Source organism: Euprymna scolopes, chromosome 46, assembly GCF_053919585.1.
Source record: "Euprymna scolopes isolate OS-2025 chromosome 46, ASM5391958v1, whole genome shotgun sequence".
NCBI lineage: Eukaryota > Metazoa > Mollusca > Cephalopoda > Sepiida > Sepiolidae > Euprymna > Euprymna scolopes.
The window spans coordinates 79,232,672-79,252,282 of NC_136527.1; the positions used below are offsets into that span (position 1 = coordinate 79,232,672).

General features: G+C 37.1%; 1 long non-coding RNA gene across 1 annotated transcript in view; it reads left to right on the plus strand.

Moving 5' to 3' along the window:
- Positions 1 to 11,844, plus strand: part of LOC145271126 (uncharacterized) — a 29,473-nt gene extending 17,629 nt beyond the window's left edge. Inside the window, exon 2 of the long non-coding RNA XR_013865700.1 lies at positions 8,270 to 11,844. This is a non-coding gene — a long non-coding RNA (uncharacterized LOC145271126). The remainder of the gene's footprint in view (positions 1 to 8,269) is intronic.
- The last annotated feature ends 7,767 nt before the right edge of the window (positions 11,845 to 19,611 follow it).

A 19,611-nucleotide genomic window follows, 5' to 3' on the forward strand; every position in this document is an offset into this window, starting at 1 on the left:
AGTCATCAACCTATCTACAGAGACGCTTACAAAGGACGAAATTGAAGTACTAAAACTAGGCCTCAAATTCTGCCCAACTCCCAGAAGTAACATAGCAGAGTTAAAGAAAGACCTCAAAGAATTTGAACGCAAATTTAGACTCAGATATACTTAACGACAGTGATAACACAACAGACGACTCTCTAGTGAAGAACAAATCAACATACTTCCCCAACAAACATAACAACACAAAAGAACTAAATACCTTCTTTGAAACACTCTGGAGCCTCAACCCCAACAAAAAGAAAACCCCACCAGTAATCTAACACGAAAACAAAATCAAGCACTTAAAAAAATCCAACACAATAACAACTTAGTTATAAAGGAAGCAGACAAAGGTAGTGCAGTAGTTATAATGAATAAGAACTTCTATAAAACAAAAATTTCAGAATCACTAGGGAACGAAAATTATTACAAACCAATTAGCTCTAACATAGACGACACAACCATATCTAAAATAACAAAACTCTGCACAACATACAATAGTACATTAACTAAAAAAGAAAAAGACTTCCTTACAAACTTCACAACAAAGACAAACATCTTCTATGGGCTACCCAAAATACACACATCTAACCAGGCAAGACATGCCATCAACATACAAAAGTCAGAATACATAAGCACCCCAAACCCCAACGACCTCACATTCAGACCCATAGTAGCAGGACCATCATGCCCAACAAGCAGACTTAGCAACCTAATAGATATACTATTACAGCCCTTCACCAATCTAGTCAGAAGTTTTGTAAGAGATAACACACACTTCCTTAGCTCCCTACCACAAACAGTAGACGATGGGACTATACTAGTCACATTCGATGTTAGCAGCCTATATAGCAATATCCCACACAATCTAGGAAAAGAAGCTATCGCATATTGGATTGACAAACATACACAGACTTTACACCCAAGATTCAATAAACAATTCGTGATTGATAGCATCGACATAATCCTCAATAACAACTCCTTCCAATTCAATAAAGACAACTACATCCAAATACTAGGCACAGCAATGGGTACCAAAATGGCACCGACATATGCCACTCTTACACTCGCCTTCCTAGAAGAGACCCTTTATGAAAGGATAGAGCAAAAGTACGGGCACAATATAAAAACACTCTTCATAAAATCTTGGAAAAGATACCTAGACGACTGCTTTATCCTCTGGAGAAGCTCATGGGGGGATATCAAAGAACTCACCACTTTGCTACAAAATCTACACCCAAAAATAAACTTCACCCTAGAACAAAGCCCCACAGAACTACCTTTCCTAGACATCCTAGTAACAATAAAAAACAACAACATAATCACCGACATCTACCACAAACCCACAGACACTCAACAATACCTCCACTTCAAAAGCCACCATCCTAAAAACTGTCTAAATCAATACCCTACTCCCTAGCACGTAGAGTCTGCACCATAGTAACAGACAGACACCTCCGTTCAACTAGACTGAATGAACTACAAATAACACTGTGGAAAAGAGGATACCCACTACCACTAATACAGAAAGGTATTGAACTGGCTGAAAAAATTCCAATGGACCAACTAAGAACCCCAAAAGAACAATACAAAGAACAAATTCTAGCATACGTCTCTACACACAACACAAACAACCCAGAACTATTCACACAGATAACAAAAACCTTATCCTCCTCAATCAGAACGACAAACTAAACAACATACTTAAAACAACAAAAATAATAAAAAGCAAACGCCAACCCAAAAACTTAAAACACATCCTAACTTCCTCAAAACTCGTCCCACATACTACAAAAGGAGTTACAAAATGCAACAAACCGCGATGTGGAGTATGTGACAACCACACACAGACTTAACACCCCTATCTCTAATACAACACACTGAACAATACCAACCCTACTTAATCTCGAAACCAACAACACTAGGAGACACCTAGAACCGTAGTATAATATCTGTTCCAACACCTCGCTCCCTCCTCAGTCAGGGGAGGAGAACCCCCTCATGACTGAAACGACTATCTTCCCTTCTATTATCCCCCTCCCATACCTACACCCCCTCCAACCCCCCCCTCTGGGGAAACAAAATCTTCCCCACACTAGGAACCGATCCTGGGTCTGGCCATACCCACATGGGGAGACAAATAAATAGAAACATTAAAAATCCCCTATTTTAAATACATCCTTCTTTCTAAAAAAACATAATATAAGACTAAAACGAAAAATCACAATACTAAAATCCAAGAATCCAAAAAATAAATATCAAAATAGAATGAAAGCACCCCTACCCTTACTTCAGAATAGCCAGTCCCCCCTCCCCACACATACACATTAGTAACGACCTCAGACCACAGCCGCCTTCCAAAGGAAGCACATACATACACATAGGCCCTTAACGTCGAGGACGACGATTGGCAAGGCGCTTCAGTCTTCTACAGTTCAGGAAGTCTGTGTATTGCTGGCAGGATCTTTTGGCACCAGATCTTATAGCAGCCTGCCACTTTGCTCGGTTGCCGGCAGAGGTTTCCCAAGTGTTGTGAGGGATGCCGAAGACCTGGAGGTCACGTTTCAGGACATCCTTGTAGCGGAGGCGTGGCCTGCCAGCACAGCGAGGGGCATCAGCTATCTCTCCAAAGAGAAGTGCTTTTGGTAGCCGGCTGTCGTCCATGCGGCAGGTGTGGCCAGCCCAACGTAAGCGACGGATGCGCAGCACTGTGTACATGTCAGTACTCTTGGTCGTGGAGAGGATAGCTGTGTTTGGTACATGATCCTTCCATGTGAATCCAAGAATTGTGCGCAGGCATCGGAAGTGGAAGGCGTTCAGACGGTGTTCGTGTCGGCGGTAGGTGCACCAAGTCTCACTGCCATACAGGAGAGTGCTGAGGATGCAGGCCTCGTAAACCTTGATCTTTAGGTGTAGCGAGAGGGACTTGTTCTTCCAGACTCTCTCACTAAGCCTGCCGAAAGTTGTTGATGCCTTTCCAATGCGGGAGTCCAGTTCACAATCAAGACTGTTGGTGTTATCAACTGTAGAACCCAAGTAAGTGAACTTGGTGACGTTTGACAGTACATGATTGTTTACGGTTATTATGGGTGAAAGCCCAGCAGGCTGGGCAAAGACCACCGTCTTGCCTAGGCTGATTTTGAGACCAAACTCCTCGCAGGCAGAAGCAAAGGAGGAGCACATTGCCTGAAGCTCAACCTCCGAGTTGGCGATGAAGGCAGCATCATCAGCGTACAGGAGTTCACGGATCTGTACGCGGTTAACCATAGTTTTTGAGCGTAGCCTGGCCAGGTTGAATAGGCCTCCAGTACTGCGAGTGTGAAGGAGCACTCCAGTTGGGTTTGGGAAGGCTCGGCGCAGAACAGCTGAGAAATATATTCCGAACAGAGTAGGAGCTAACACGCAGCCTTGCTTGACACCACAAGAGATGGGGAACTCTTTAGAACGAGAGCCCTCAAACTGTACTGTAGCCTTCATCTGATCGTGAAATTCTTGTATGGTTTTCAGGAGTTTGGGAGGGCAGCCCAGTAGACGGAGGACTAGAAATAGCCCTGATCTGCTAACATAATCAAAGGCCTTCGTCAAGTCAACGAAAACTGCATAGAGAGGACGGCCTTGCTCAATGCATTTCTCCTGGATCTGACGAACAGAAAAGATCATGTCAGTGGTAGAGCGGCCAGGTCGAAAGCCACATTGACTCTCAGGAAGAATTCTGTTGGCAATAATCTGGAGACGTGGCAGGACTAAGCGGGCATAGATCTTTCCAGGCTGGGAAAGTAGAGATATGCCACGGTAGTTGTTGCAGTCGCAGCGAAACCCTTTGTTCTTATACAGGGTAACTATGTTGGCGTTACGAAGTTCATCGGGAATAGTACCTTCATTCCAGCAGATTGAGAAGAGATGATGGAGTTCCTCAGTTAGTGAGTCACCACCGCATCTGAAGATTTCTGAAGGTAGCCCATCCACGCCGGGGGCTCTGTTGTTCCTCAGTAGCTTGATGGTCTTGTGTACTTCATCGATGGTGATGTCGTAATCTAGCTCATGGAGGACTGGTAGTTGGGGAACAGCAGCTATTATAGCAGCCTCACTAGCTGCTACAGGTTGAGCATACAGTGAGCTGTAGTGCTCCACCCAACGGTCAAGCTGATCATCAGGATTGGTGAGTAGTTCTCCGGTCAGAGATCGCAAAGGAGATGATTTCTTCACAGGAGGACCTAGAGCCTCTTTCAGAGCTTGGTACATGCCACCGGTGTTGCCGGTGGCAGAGCAGTCTTCAGCACGCTTGGAGATGTCACTCCAATAATTGTGTTTAGCCTCTCGAGTTAGGCGCTGCACTTTTGAGCGGCTCTGCTTCCAGAGGCTAGTAGCTTGAGGAGAGGGGTCCTGCATCACAGCCAGTCTTGCCGCTCGCTTTTCTGCTAGTGCTTGATGGAGTGTGTCCGCGTGGTGTCTGAACCAGTCCGGCTGCTTTACTGTACGTCTACCAAAACTGGAGAGTGCGCAAACTCCAACAGTGTCACGAATCCGCAGCCAGGCAGAGGCAGCATCCTGAGGGGGTGCAGACTGGACAAAGGTGGATTGTATTGAAGCTTGAAAATGTTGGCATTTCTCCTTGGACTTAGTAGCAAGAACATTGAGCGTTGAAAGTGGTTTTGAGCAAGACAGGTGGATTTTCTTTGGCTTTAGTTTAAGCTTACAGCGCACAAGTGAGTGGTCTGTGTCACAGTCCGCAGAGTGCATTGTCCTGCAGTGGATGATATCCTGGAGGTGCTTCTTTTGAGTGATCACATGGTCCAGCTGGTGCCAGCGCTTAGAGCGTGGGTGTTGCCATGTCATCTTCGACCACGGTGAGCCCTTAAAGAAGGTTGATGGGATGCACAGCCTGTGTGTAGCACAGAGTTCCAGAAGACGCTGTCCATTTTCATTCATAGAGCCCACTCCGTGAGGACCCAGGACATCAGGCCAGGCATTGGTGTTACTGCCTACTCGAGCGTTGAGATCACCCAGGATGATTATGCGGTGACCGCGGTCGATTTTGGAGAGGGTCTCACTCAGCTGGAGATAGAAAGCATCTTTCTGGTCATCCGGCGAGGTGAGGGTTGGGGCGTAGGCAGACAATAGGGACACTGGACCAGAGGTGGTGTGTAGCTGTAGTGACATTAATCTGGGAGAGATGGCGACGGGAGTTTCGACAAAGCTGAGCAGCTTGTTGCAGATGGCAAAACCCACTCCATGTTTTGGTCTCTCCAAGTCAGGGTAGCCAGTCCAGTAAAATGTGAAGTTAGCTTCACGTATGGAGCCATTTCCAGTGAGCCATGTCTCGCCTAGTGCTGAGACATCCACCCCCAACCGGAGTAATTCCAGGTCGATAACAGCAGACTTCCGAGGATGAAAACTGTCAAGAGAGGAAGTCACCCCAAGGGAGCGGACATTCCAGCAGGCCAGGTGTAGTGGGGAGGCAGTAGCAGGAAGCAAATAACCCCAAAATACTATAAAACAATATACACATTCCCAAACCAATAAAAGCAAACACACACACGCACACACACACGCGCACACACACACACACATAAACCCGCACACACACACACACATACACACACCCTACCCCACCCTAAAGGAAAAGAAACACACATTAGCAGAAAGAGATAGCTACTGACTACAGCGAGGTCAAAATCTCCCTGGACAAACCAAATAAAAAAGCAATAAAAATACAGCATACCAATGTATAATAAACACTTACAAGCCTCCACCCTTGGAAAAACTACAAACTAACTACGAAAATGAAAATTGCCATCTTTACACATTTGAAAATAATTTCTGACGAAGACACATCACAGACCGTTTGAAACGCGCATAAACAATTTCAATGACTTAAAAACATTATTAGAATGATCCAAAAATAATTCTCAATGAAAAACCAAGACACGGAATAATAAAACAATGTTAAAAAATACACATTGTTGGTGACTACTCCCTTATTTAAATATACATCTTTCTTTCGTTGGAATTTATTAACCCATTATATATATATATATATATATATATATATATATATGCTTTTGTTCAGTCTTGAAAGACAAAAGATACCTTTTAGGGATAACTTTAGTAGTGCGTGTAATTGTGAGACAAGAGTTGCGCAATCTCCAACCACACACATCCTTAATCGGCACTGCTTGAGTCCAGTGGCAAGGAGAAGCCCAGAACGACTGGAAACAATGCCGAGATAAGCGGAGAGTGCATATGAGTGAATGAATATTGTTTCTGTTTTTCACCCCAAACAAGTCACAACACCAGTCGGACATAAGATGCAACTATTTGGAACCAAAAATACACGGATATTATATAATAATATTGTTTGATTTAATATGTATTATCTGTTTATAGTGATTAACATCTGAAGTCTTAATCATATTTAAAGACAACATATACAACATGTAAAGTAAAATGCTTCTTATTAAAAATATGTTTACGTTAATATGAATTAAGGGTGAACAGATATCTGGAAATAAAACATTAAATATGTTTTTTCAAACATTTTCATCCCAAACAAGGCAAATTACCAGCTGGATGTAAAGGACTAATATTTAGGATTATTACTAAGAAACGAGTTGATGAATGTCAGTACATATTACATTTAAAATACTGCATTTCTCTACAGTAAGGGAAGCAGAAAACAAGAAGGGAATTCCAAAGTCTAAGAGACTGAGGGAGACAAATACAAGAGTAAATGCTTTCAGGTATATAGGAATATTAACAAGAAGGGGGCAAGGTTTTGATGCCTGTCGGATTAAGTAGAATATGTCGGGGTCAAGTTACTATATATTCATCAGAGAAGATTCCATAAATTACTTGAAAAATGTGCTACAGGGATTCAACATTGTGAAAGTGGGACAGAGAGATTGGAGATTCTTTTTTAATCTTCTCTAAGACTGAGTTTGTTATCATAGTTGCAAAAGCTATTATATTATGTTATTATTGTTTCACCAGCTCAATGCATATTCTAATGTAATCTTAATGTTTACATAAAACCTACAATAATATGGTTAGATTAAATGTTTATAGTAGTTTAAATGTTTTGTTTTACTAATATTTAAAAATCAAACATTAAAAAGTTTATAAGTTAAACATCTGTAAATAATGAATAATTTTAATCATATATACTACATTTAAATTACTGCATTTCTGTACAGTCCGGGAAGCAGAAGACAGAAAGGGAATTCCAAAGTCTTGCACACTGAGGAAGACAACTATAAGAGTAAAAGCATTTCTGCTATATAGAAATACAAACATGGAAAAGGGCAGGATTTTTCTGCTTGTTGGATAATGTCTAAGTATGTACGTCCAGGGAGTACAGTTAATATACATTCATCAGAAGACATTCTATTAAATTATTTGAAAACCGGGTATAGGGATTAAACATTTTGAGAGTGGGACAGAGGGTGCAGGTTTTGTGTTGGGCTTAGATAATTAGATTTGAGAATCTTCTTGAACGTTATTTAAGACGGGATTAGTTATGGTAGTTACACCAGCTCATATGTGGCAATAATACTCAATGAACAATCTTATGTAATCTTTGAAGACGTCTAGGATACTCTCAGAAAAATGAATTTTTTGTCGTGTTTACAAAACTCACCTTTTTATGAAGTCTTTGTAACGATCTTAAATTATTTCTTCATGTACTTGATAATTATTAAACTAAAAATATTTTGTGTTGAAATTAAAAGAGACTTGAAACATTTACAACCTTCTTAGTAAAAATTATATTGTTACAAATAATGTTTATATTCAGATAAACTAGGGTAATAGTAATATTTTCTCAAGGATAGCTTGATAGAATCATAGGATCGACAAAATTAAAAAAAAAATTACAAATATATAAGAAAATAACAAAAAGGAATAATAATTAAAAAATTAAAATGTATAGAATTTCACTGTAGGATTTTCAACCTAATTAAAGTTTTGGATGCAAAACAAACATATTTAGACAATGGTTTGATAGTAGCACATTGTGATCTATATAAAAAAAACCTCCAGATGTTCTTTCAAACTAGATTATATTCTAAGCAACACCTGTATCGAGTGTTTCTGTGTAAAATTAGAAAATAGTTATTTTTAACGTGACACTTATGAATGTTTGGATGAAATTAATCAAGGGGTTTTGACTTAAATCCAATAAAATAAACAGTAAACAATACTAATACATCAAAGCAAATACTAAAATATTTAATTTCATTTTTTGCAGATGTTCCTGATTGAACCCCATGATTGAATTTTAATGGAATATGCTTTTCTTTAAAAATTATTCGATGAACAGTATTACCTTATTCGGAAGACTACAGCGACATTTGTGGGAAAACATCTTTTACTGGGCAATACTATTTACGAATCTCATGAAATAGTTGTGAAAACTTAACACATCTTGAAGGTAATATTAGTTTTAATCATGAAATATCTGTTTAATTTTCAAATAAATCAAAAACTAATAAGATATCAAATCAAAATTTGTCTTATGAGAAATCAAACTACTGGGAAAATCACATTTTTATTAAGTGTGTGATTTTATTAGAAACACATATTTCGGGGTATGTGTGAATATTCAACTTTTTCAAAATAAAGTTTACTTAGATATATATGAACACACTCTGGAAAAAACAAATTAACTTACAGAGAACTCAGCATTCAAAAAACTATTATTTTAATGTTTGGCATATTATGAGATGATTCATCTCCAGCGTAAACTAACTGATTTGTAAATTTGGAATAAATAGGGAAGGGTATGTTTCATGTAAAATGTATAAACATTTTTGTTTTATAAAATTATCGTTACTTTAATAGGATTACTCACCCTGGTGTAAAACAATATTCGATAACATGTATTACCCTATTCCAAAGACTACAGCGACATCTCATACATGTGAAGTTTGTGGATATTCTTGTTCTGTAAAATCAAAGTTAGTAAGACATATGAGAACTCACACTGGGGAAAAGCCACATTCATGCGAAGTTTGTGAATATTCTTGTTCAGTAAAATCATCGTTAGTGAAACATATGAGAACTCACACTGGGGAAAAGCCATATTCATGTGAAGTTTGTGGATATACTTGTTCTGTGAAATCGTCTTTAGTGAAACATATGAGAACTCACACTGGGGAAAAGCCACATTTATGTAAGTTTTGTGTATATTCGTGTTCTGAAAAATCAAATTTAGAGATACATATGAGAACTCACACTGGGGAAAAGCCATATGCATGTGAATTTTGTGGGTATTCCTGTTATAGAAAATCATCGTTAGTTGAACATATCAGAACTCACACTGGGATAAAGCAACATATATGTGAAGTTTGTGGGTACGCATTTTCTGTAAAGTCTAAGTTAGTGATACATATGAGAACACACACTGGGGAAAAACCATATTCATGTGAATTTTGTGAATATTCTTGTTCTGTAAAATCATCGTTAGTGAAACATGTAAGAACTCACACTGGCGAAAGGCCATATTCATGTGAAGTTTGTGGATATTCTTGTTCTGTAAAATCAAAGTTAGTGAGATATATGAGAACTCACACTGGGGAAAAGCCATATTCATGTGAAGTTTGTGGATATGCTTGTTCTGTAATATCAAATTTAGTGATACATATGAGAACTCACACTGGAGAAAGGCCACATTCCTGTGAAGTTTGTGGATATGCTTGTTCTAAAAAATCATATTTAGTAGAACATATGAGAACTCATACTGGGGAAAGGCCATATTCCTGTGAAGTGTGTGGATATTCTTTTTCTGTAAAATCAAAGTTAGTGAGACACATGAGAACGCACACCGGGGAAAGACCATATTCATGTGAAGTTTGTAGATATTCTTGTTCTATGAAATCATCGTTAGTGAAACATATGAGAACTCACACTGGGGAAAAGCCACATGCGTGTGAAGTTTGTGAATATTCTTGTTCATTGAAATCATCGTTAGTGAAACATATGAGATCTCACACTGGAGAAAAGCCACATTCATGTGAAGTTTGTGGATATTCTTGTTCTGTAAAATCATCGTTAGTGGTACATATGAGAACTCACACTGGGGAAAAGCCGCATTCATGTGAAGTTTGTGGATATTCTTGTTCTGTAAAATCATCGTTAGTGAAACATATAAGAACTCACACTGGGGAAAAGCCATATGCATGTGAAGGTTGTGGATATTCTTGTTCTGATAAATCATCGTTGGTGAAACATATGAGAACTCACACGGGAAATCATCGTTTGTGATAGATATGAGAACTGACACCAGAGAAACCCCGTATTCTTGTTAAGTCTGTGGATATTGTTCTGTAAAATCAAATTTACTGACTCATATGAGAACTACGATAGAAAAGCAATATTTGGAAACATTAACCAATGCAGATAACATGAAAATAAAAAGTTACCATATGCTGTTATAATGACATACTGGCGGCATATATATAAAAACAAGGCCATAATGCCATATATTTTAATATGGAACAAGTCTGAAAAACTACGATCATTGTTAATGTTACAGTCCCAAATGATTGTGACCTTAATAGAGCTGAATAAGAAACGATAACAAAATATTGGAGCATCTGGATTAATAAAAAATATCTTCAAAAATACTTAGAAGCAATCGCTGAAAGACCAAGTTGTAATGAAATGCAAAGAGCGGCCATCAACGGAACAGCTTCTATTATTATAAAGCCTCTCGATAAGTTTACATCATAAGGGAATCAAGTGTAAGCTTGACGAGGCAGCCCCCGTGTATTTGTCAGTACTAAAAGTAAAATAAAAAACCGAAACTAAGTATAAAGTAATAAAAATAAACCGGAAATGAAGAACATTGTTGCTCTCTTTTCTTATGAATGTTGCATTATTTATTGGCCATCTGTCTACATAAATAAAATTGCCACACACAATATTATAAATCAGATATTATTTTCACAATCGAACTGTACCACAACTTTTTGTAGATAAAATACATTATATGTAGTTTGTCTTTGCTTTACAGTTGATAAATATTAGTTACAAACATGATAACGCATAGGCTAGAAAATCTATGAAATTTGTGGTCTTTATATTTTTAGTTCTTGTTTGATCGGTTTGTGGCACTTTTATTATACATAAGTGTTTAGCAATGGATTAGTTTTTTTACATTTTTCCTTAAACCTGAATTTACTCAGACAATGTGAACATAAAATATTACACTTAATTTCCCCCCCCTCCGACAAATACCATTCATATATTTAAGTTGTTTGTGGGCCTAATCACTAATTATACAATAACTCACCTACAATGATTGGAATATCCCTTTGTTTACCAGCGTTAACCTCATGAAACGTTTGATACGTTTAGTGAAATTCAGTTTTTTTTAATTTAATAGTATGGTTTTCAGCTATTTTCAATTGACTAACGTCAACAAATCTATATCTATAAAAATGAAATTGTTTATGTGTGACTATGCCTGTATACATAGGGCAAGCGTTTTAATCGTTTATTTTTGGTGAGAATTTTACTGTAAAAGGGACAAAGTTTAAAAGGATGGACCCTTCTGGTCTCTAGCAAACTTTTCAGCTAATTTTGGGTCTAAAAATGTGATATTTTACATAAAGGGTATTCAGACATACAGCAAGCTTTTTAATCAGATTTTTGGTGAGAATTTGGCAGCTAAGAGATCAAAATCGAAAGAGTTAATCTTTGCAGACTCTACCAAACTTTTATTCATAAAATTACGCGGACGTGATTCAATAAAAATGATCTAATCTGCTAAAGTCATTTTTTTAAATTCCTGTATTTAATAAAATTATTTAATAAATAATATTCTGTTTTCTAATATTGTCAATTTCAATATTTGATTTTATTTATAAAATAACGCCAATTTTATTATCCAATCAAGTGGCATTCTTTCTACCGGTGTAACACGACTTATGTCCCATTTTCTTCTTCATATCTAGACGGACTTAATATCATCGATTACTTAAGTTTCAGATTATGAAAAATTGCAAAACCAATGTTATAACCTTTCACGTGGGTGTTCAGTTTTCAAGTATATCCTTGTACTAAACTGAACACGAAATTTGTGGCCATGATGAATAAATGAATACATACACAGATGATAGAAGGTAGAAGATACATAGATGAGAGAGGAAAGATATATAGATGAGAGAGGGAGCAGGGAAATACATAGATGAGAGAGGGATGAGGGACGATGGGGTAAGAAATCTTCCTTTTTTAAACCCTGTTCTTGCACGTATATTCAGGTCACATAAGAGAGAGTTGCCATTTTTTTCATTGTGGCCACAAATTTCGTGTTCAACTTAGTACAACGCTATAATTAAAAAATGATCCCCTAGATAAAAAGTTATAACATTTTTTTATGGTTGTTTCTAATCTGAAAGGAAGTCTCTAATTGATGATATTTACAGAAAAAAGGTTTTGAAAAGTGAAAATTGTGGAATTTAGAGGGAGGTGCAATCTCGACAACGTATGTCAATTCAAGTTTTACGATATCTTTGTGATTGAATTGTTAGGTAGAACTGCAGAAGTACTAACATAAGATTTAACAAAATACTAAAAAAAGACATTTTTCTTCTTTAAGTTTGTTTGTGCACATTGTTTTTTACACACCATAAGCGAACGGTCTTATCCGTTTGTCCAAGAAGATATCTATAAACAAACTCCAAAAGTAAATCTTTGATTACTTTTTATCGTACGAGTTCATATTTCAGTTAAAACGTTACTATTTCATAGACGTACGCCCAAGATTAGTTCATATTTTAATCTAATACGTTTTGACGATCGATCCAATGATATTCATTTTTAATAATTCAAATGAGTAAAGGAAGAAAGCTTGGAAAGTTTAGAACGAATAAACCGTATGTTTAATATCGTTGAACATGAAATTATCTATATAAATGCGCTGAGATCGAGCTTGAATTAAGGGCTGATGTATTTTTTGTAGGGTCCGGATTAATAGAATTTCAATGTAACAGCCAATGAGAATAGGAGGTTTTTTTACTGGGGAGAAATCAATTTTTTAGATTGAAGTGTAATTGTAGTTGTATTTGTAAGATTGTTTAATCCAGTTAATATAATATATTTTTTATTTCCGTTATCTTTTTGGGATCAGTGTTCATATCTTTTTGATTGTAGATTGCACAAAAAAACGAAATCTGTTTTTCATTAATTGCACACTTTTCACGGTTGAAACAAATTCCTTCTTTCGTTGCAATCCTCATTAAACTGTGAAGTGTCTGGTCATGCTCTTCTTTGGTTCCTCAAAAAACAATGACATCATCGATCAATGTTAGAGTACGAGGCCACTTCTGCAGTATCATCTCCATCTTTTAGATAAATCCATCTTGAGACCTCACCAGACCAGTTGTTGACCAATTCTGTACGCTCGGTTTCTCTTCGTATGACATCTTGTTTTACCATATTTTCCAAGTCAGTCTGGATTTCTTCCCTCATATATATGGGCCATTTTCTCTGTGCACGTATAACAAGGTGATTATCTGGTTTCAAGACAATATGGTATTCACCTTCAAAATTACCGATACTGTTTAAAAGGTCTGGATACATATTTAACAAATCCTGTACTTCATGTAAATTTGGGTTTCCTGGATTGCACAATGTAGACTTACTAATTGAAGGTCACAGGTCGAAGATAGTCATATCATAGTGGGTCCTTCCGTTGTCACCACAAAGAACTTGACTGTCTTCCATTTTCCTTTGTGTGAACAAGATATTTTTATGGATCCGTGCACTTTAATATTAGAACAATTATATGCTGTTAAAACTAATTGTGGCGCTTTAACACTATTCAGACGAAATTTTGTGATCGATTAATAATTTTCTATCTTATCGATTTTCGTAATATTTGGATAAAATCATCTAAAAGGAATAATTTGATACCATTGTTTTCAGCTTGTTCTGTGTCTGTGTGTTCGATGTAGACAAAGCAAGTTTGGCAGGTCTAAACGGCTCACTATAATATCCCTCCCCAGATAGATGGAAGCTAAAAGGAAAGAAAAATGGAAAAGACCGTGCAGATGTATGTGGATCAAGAGTATTGGAATGAAGAGGAAAGAGAGAAGAAAAAAAAGAAAAGAGGAGGTAAACGGAAATATTGTCAAAGGTCACCGGAAGTCGTGTGATGCCTACATGCGCTGCGCTCAATGTGTGTGTGCTACTGCACACAGCTTGTTCTGTGTCTGTGTGTTCGATGTAGACAAAGCAAGTTTGACAGGGCTAAACGGCTCACTATACGCTCTTTTTGGCTTTTTTCTTAAATGGGAAATAAGATGGCCGCCAGCAAAAACAATAGTGATTACGTTGGATACTGAATGTCTTCAAATATGGATAACTGCTGGTTTGCGCAAAAAAATGAATGCTATATTTGTTCTCAACGTACTCGAAAACTTTTTAAAGTCGACAAATTAAAGCTGAATTCCGAGATATATATATATATATATATATATATATATATATATATATATATATATATATATATATATATATAATAAATTAGAATAAATTGCTTTGACTCTTCCGGAAATAAAGGATCGTAGTTATTCTCCTTGGTCGGAATTAAGGATTCCGTCATATTGATTCTCGAAAACACTTGTATAATTTTAAGTTGATAAAACCTTTACGAAAGGCATTCCTGTTTACTCTTCTTTTATCTCTACTTTTATTTCAATATTTTTTTATTAAAAACAGAAAATCAAAAAGACATTATTATTTGTTATGACGAGATGAGCAATTCACCGCCGGAACTTTTTATCGAAAGGACGTTATCACCGGTTGTGAGAGGCTTCACTGGGCGGGAACACTTAAAAACGTAACATGCTGTCTCTGTAAATATTCTCAATAAACTTCTCTATTTCTTTATTACTTCAGAACCTCTTTATCCATTTATTTCCCTGGTGGAATACCTTTCTTTAATATCCTTTTATTACGGCCACCCACCGCAGGATATATCAACTGGCGACGAAGATGAGATACGAACTCTAAATTCATCTAATTTTTTTTTATATATTATTGACGAGTTAAACTCCGTTTTTCTCTTTTTAAACTCCCAAAAAGTTGACGTTATATAACGTGTGTATGTGTGTGTGCGCGCGCGCGTGTGTGTATGTGTGTGTGTGTGTGTGTGTAAATTGTGACTTTCTTCATGATTAACGGACGTGTTTTTGTATTTGGTTAATACGATAAAAACCAAGAAATGAACAATACTGCGGAATCTGTGTTTATTTAATAAAGAAAAATTTTAAAAGAAGTTTACGTGTGTCTGCTGAAGTAGACGAAAAATGAGTCTCTTGAAATTTTGTCAAGTGTTATTTTAACGGTGATTTTTTTTCGGAACTTTCCTATGTGCTGACAATTTTCTGTAAAAATAAGCATCTTGTTTTTGACCAATATTTTTTTTCTTCTCTGTGGTATACGTTAGCTTCCTATTGATACATTTAAAAAGAAAATGACATCGAAACAAATAGCGACGTGGATGAAAACGTTAACCGAGAGTTTAATCGCTCATCAAAAAGCCCAAATGGATTTTCAAAAACAAATGTTAATTCAACAAGAACGTTTCGAAACTCTTGTAATACAACAAACGACGGATAATCGCTTATTTTGTTAAACGATTTTGTCAGAAAAATCTAAGGAGGGTGCATCCAGATTTTTTCGGCTGAGGGTATAGCGAACTCGTTTTCAGAGTTTAAGTATGACCCAGAAAAAGGTGACACTTTTCCAGCCTATTATCGTGGGTTTGAAACGATGTTTACAAAACGATGCGAGAAGTGGTCGGATGAGGAAAAAAATAACACTATTACTCCAAAAAATGGGCACAGAAGAAAATACTAAATTCACGAATTTGATATTGCCTAAAAAACGGAAGAGATCTCGTTTTCTGAAACGGTGAAAATTTTGTGTGTTATATTCGGTGAAAGAGATAGTCTTTTTCATACACGGTATAGGTGTTTAAATATGTCAAAAGACGAAACTGATGACATTGTCACATATGCGGGCAAAGTCAACGCCCAGTGTGAACTGTTTAAATTAAAGGATTTATCAGTGGACATGTTTAAGTGCTACATATTTGTCCAGGGGCTGACAGTACCGAAGGACAAGAGCTTAAGTTCAAGGATATTATCAATCCTGGAACAAGACCCGGAAATGAACTTGCAAAAAGTGACAGAAGAATATCAAAAACAAATAAATGTAAAACGGGACACTACGGGGATAGAGGGAAAAGTCACATCCCAAGTCCAGGTAGTAAAACAGAAGACATTTCCAAAAGACAAAGGGAAAAGTTTTGAATATTGGAATTATTATAAGGACCAACGTTGTACCAAATGTGGCCTTGTGGGACACCGCACATCCCACTGCCGAACTAAGCAAGACAAAAGACGGAAATGGAAGCCAAAAGTAAATATAGTCTTGTCCAAAGAAGAAATAAAACAAGGAGGGAGACGGAAATTCGTTCACACACAAATAAATGGCCACTCAGTGAAGCTACTTTTAGACACAGGTAGCGACATATCAATTATCGACGAAGTGACCTGGAAGAGAATTGGTGGTCCAAAACTGAGAAAAACAAAAAATGGCAAATGGTGTTTCCAGAGAGCGATTAAAATGCATGGGAGAATTTAATTGCAGTGTTTCTCTTGGATCGAAAACTTTTTCCTCAAACCTTTCAGTTGTTCCAGGAATAAATTCTTGCCTTTTTGGAATTGATTGGATTGTTTTGTTTTATTTATGGGAGCTACCCATAAATTCATTTTGCAATAATGTAAGAGCATTGGAAAAGAAAAATTCCAAACAAAATGACCATTTTCTGGCAGTGTTAAAAAGTGAATTCCCCAAAGTTTTCTTCAGAGGGATTAGGAGTGTGCACCAAAATTGAAGTAAATTTTGAATTAAAACAGAATGTGAAAGCTGTTTTTAGACCAAAAAGAAATGTGCATTTTTCTTTAAAAGAAGATATTGAAATTGAACTAAAAAGACTACAGAAGAATGGTGTAGTCTAAAAAATTGACTATTCTGAGTGGGCGAGCCCCACTGTGTATTTTAAAAAGAAAAATAAGAAGATTCGAGTATGTGCCGATTTTTCTACAGGCCTTAATGACTGTCTGATGGATCATAATTATCCACTGTCATCTCTTGAAGACATTTTTACAAAGCTGAATGGAGGTAAAATTTTCTCCAAAATCGACTTATCTGAAGCTTACCTTCAGGTAAAAGTCAGTGAAGAATCTTTTAAGTAGTTGTGTATCAATACACATCTAGGACATTTCCGACTAAAAGACTTCCTTTTGGATTAAAAGTGGCCCAGCACTATTTCAGCAAATAATGGATACGATGCTTGCTGATTTAGATGTTGTAATCGCATTTTTGGATGACATCCTTGTCAAAAGTAAAAATGTACAGGAACATAAGGAACACATCAGAGCAGTTTTCCAAAGAATTGAGGAATTTGGTTTCAAGTTAAGTGCCGAAAAATTTGAATTCTTTTTAAAACAGATAAAATATCTTGGTCAAATTATCGACAGTCAAGGCAGAAGACCGGATCCTCAGAGAACAGAAGCAATCGAGAGGATGCCAGCACCCAATAATGTTGCCCAGTTACAATCTTTTTGGGGTTTGGCTCAATATTATGCTATTTATATTCCAAACATGCATAAGTTGAGAGCACCGTTGAATGATTTGTTTAAAAGAGGCCAAAAGTGGATTTGGTCAAAAGAATGCCTAAAAATGCGTTTGAAGATATTAAGAAATGCCTGCTATCAGATTTAGCTCTAGCACATTTTAATCCACAGAAAGAATTGATTCTTGCATCAGATGCAAGTGACTACGGAGTAGGAGCAGTTCTTCTTCATGAACTTGAAGATGGATAAACAGTAAATGGAAATTAGGAAGATAAAAAAGGACAGGTCGTCTTACACCGGTTGAAAGCGTGCCATTGATTGGATAGAGAAATTATGACGTCATTTTATAAATAAAATGAAATGACAATATTTGAAACAGAATTATTTTGATAGTGTATTTTTATGCAGGATTTTTTTAACAATTTTTTAAGCGTAATTTTATGTAATTAGAAATGATAAAAAGAAACGATATTGAAATTGGCAATATTAGAAAACATTTTTTTTAATAAATGATTGTTTTAGAAATAAATAAATACACGCTTGATAAAAAAAAATCGATGAGATAAATACGAAGAAAGTGAAAAATTTCAGGGAGCAACAATTAAAATAATACAGAGTCCACGTATCTTGTGAAGTACTGTGATGTCCCTAATCAAGGAACATAACTCTTAGTTATGTGCGCTCTTCAATAAAGTATGTTTTGGCCGCCAGTCTGACTGCGACCGAGCTGTTGTTAACATGTTAATGCCTGCGTTGTTATTCTTTCGTATTGTTTGATACCCGCGAGACGGGAACCCCCGACATTATATCTGGCGACGAGAATTTTTCGTGACGAGCTCACGATACATTTCGGAATTTAATACAAAAAAAATCTACTTTTTTTTCCGGAATTGATACAAAAAAAAATAGCCAGCGGTGGATTGCCAGTTTTTCCAAGTTTCGGCGTACATGCGGACCAAAACACGACTACCGTTTGCTGGAAAAAATGGATAGACAGGTTAGAAAATTTATTTGTTGCTATGGACATTTGCGACGACAAAAAGAAGAAAGCAACACTTCTTCACTATGCAGGAGACGAAGTCTTTGATATTTTCCATTTTATTCACGGACCAGCAAAAGGGCACAGGCGCAACAAACATTTTGGACGACGGCAAATATAGTTTCGGGCGAGTATGAAACTATGAAGAAATCACTAACGGATCATTTCACGCCGCAGAAAAACACGTCATATGAACTTTTCAAATGTAGTTTCGGGCGAGTATGAAACTATGAAGAAATCACTAACGGATCATTTCACGCCGCAGAAAAACACGTCATATGAACTTTTCAAATTTCGACTGGCTATGCAAAACATGGACGAAAGTTTAGACCAGTACCATGCACGATTACGGACTCTAGCTACCACGTGCAGTTTGAAGATAAGGACAGAGAGATCCTAGCCAAAATTTTGCAGGGTACACATCCTCTAAAGTCAGAAGGAAGGCGCTAAGAAACAACTCTACGCTGAAACAAGTCCTGGACGAAGCTAGGGCAATAGAACTGGCTGATACGCGTGCTCCAGACATGGAACGAAATGAATTACATGCTATTTACAGCAATGAGAACCGTACGCGTCTCACACGTAGAAATAATGAAAATTTCAACGTCAACGACAGTAAAGACAGTTGTTGTGGACACTCACGGCAAAATAGTCGCCATAACACCTCGAAGAACAGACCACGAGGTGGACAAAAAAAAATGGCGGACAACGCGGCAAAATAGTCGCCATGACATCTCGAAGAACAGACCAAGAGCTAGACAAAAAAAAGATGGCGGACCGCAAACATGTCAGTATTGTGGATATTCTGCTACACACCCGACTTGTCAAGCCCGAGGAAGAGAATGCATGAATTGACACAAGAAAAAACACTTTGCAAGAGCATGCAAAGCAAAGCCGGTA